The following is a 2308-nucleotide window of genomic DNA, read 5'->3' as shown; positions in this document are numbered from 1 at the left end:
GGGCTTTACACGCTGCGACATCGCTAATGCGGAGTCGTTGGGGTCACGGAATTCGTGACGCACATTCGGCCGCATTAGCGATGCCGTTTCGTGTGACACCGATAAGCGATTTTGCATCGTTGCAATAACGTGCAAAATCGCTAATCGGTGACATGGGGGTCCATTCTCTAATATCGTTGCTGCAGTAGTAACGAAGTTGTTCCTCGTTCCTGTGGCAGCACACATCGCTCCGTGTGACACCGCAGGAACGAGGAAGCTCCCCTTACCTGCCTCCCGGCCGCTATGCAGAAGGAAGGAGGTGGGCGGGATGTTACATCCCGCTCATCTCCACCCCTCCGCTGCTATTGGGCGGCGGTTAAGTGACGCTTCAGTGGCGTCGCTGTGACGCCGCATGGACCGCCCCCTTAGAAAGGAGGCGGTTCGCCGGTCACAGCGACGTCGCCGGACAGGTAAGTATGTGTGACGGCTCTGGGCGATGTTGTGCGGCACGGGCAGCGATTTGCCCGTGTCGCGCAACAGATGGGGGCGGGTACGCACGCTAGCGATATCGGGACCGATATCGCAGCGTGTAAAGCGGCCTTTACTCACATATTTTTAATTGATCCCAATGTTAAGGCAGCCAGGGACGGCTCCAGGTTTTTGTGGTCCCCGGTTGAGTCTCAGTGGGCCCCATCCACACACAGACACACACATACACATACAGGCATACGTACATATACATATTTGAAGACAAATTCACAAAAATACATTTAAACAGACAAATATATGCACAGTCATATACACTGACATACATGCAGACACAGACGCATTACAGGTGTTAATATGGAGAAGTCACAAGCAGCCTCACTCACCTCTCCCGCTTGTATCCAGCTCCTCCAGGACATATGGCTGTGTTGCATGATGGCCATCAATAACAGACATGACTGCACACCATGCACACTGACACAGCACTGATGTATATACATCACAGGAGGGGCTGGGGCCTACAATAAATACATTACAGGAGGGGCAGGGGGCATAGACATTACTGGGGGGGGCATAGACGTTACTGGAGTGGCAAACCGCTCTGGTGGCGTACACATTACTGGGATGGGTGGCTTAGCGCTCTGGGGGACCCATATAGTTCTGGGGTGCCGCATAGACTGCTCTGATTCATATATACATACACACAGCTCTGCTTCAAACACACAGCTCTGCTTCACACACACAGCTCTGCTTCACACCACACATCTTTCTTCAGCTCTGCTTCACACACACACAGCTCTGCTTCACACACACACACACAGCTCTGCTTCACACCACAAATCTTTCTTCAGCTCTGCTTCACACACAGCTCTGCTTCACACCACACATCTTTCTTCAGCTCTGCTTCACACACACACACAGCTCTGCTTCACACACACACACAGCTCTGCTTCACACCACAAATCTTTCTTCAGCTCTGCTTCACACATAGCTCTGCTTCACACCACACATCTTTCTTCAGCTCTGCTTCACACACAGCTCTGCTTCACACCACACATCTTTCTTCAGCTCTGCTTCACACACACACACACACACAGCTCTGCTTCAAACCACACATCTTTCTTCAGCTCTGCTTCTCTCACACACACACAGCTCTGCTTCACACCACACATCTTTCTTCAGCTCTGCTTCTCTCACACACACACAGCTCTGCTTCACACCACACATCTTTCTTCAGCTCTGCTTCTCTCACACACACACAGCTCTGCTTCACACACAGACACACACAGCTCTGCTTCACACCACACATTTCTTCAGCTCTGCTTCACACACACACAGCTCTCTTTCACACACACTCACACACAGCTCTGCTTCACACACAGACACACACACACAGCTCTGCTTCACACCACACATATTTCTTCAGCTCTGCTTCACACACAGCTCTGCTTCACACACACAGCTCTCTTTCACACACACACACACAGCTCTGCTTCACACACAGACACACACACAGCTCTGCTTCACACCACACATTTCTTCAGCTCTGCTTCACACACAGCTCTGCTTCACACACACACAGCTCTCCTTCACACACACACTCACACACACAGCTCTGCTTCACACACAGACACACACACAGCTGCTTCACACCACACATTTCTTCAGCTCTGCTTCACACACAGCTCTGCTTCACACACACACAGCTCTCTTTCACACTCACACACACAGCTCTGCTTCACACACAGACACACACACACACACAGCTCTGCTTCACACCTCACATATTTCTTCAGCTCTGCTTCACACACAGCTCTGCTTCACACACACAGCTCTCTTTCAC

The sequence above is a fragment of the Anomaloglossus baeobatrachus genome, chromosome 1, assembly GCF_048569485.1.
Source record: "Anomaloglossus baeobatrachus isolate aAnoBae1 chromosome 1, aAnoBae1.hap1, whole genome shotgun sequence".
Lineage (NCBI taxonomy): Eukaryota > Metazoa > Chordata > Amphibia > Anura > Aromobatidae > Anomaloglossus > Anomaloglossus baeobatrachus.
The sequence above is the reverse complement of the archived record's forward strand: the minus strand, read 5'-3'. Positions refer to the sequence as shown.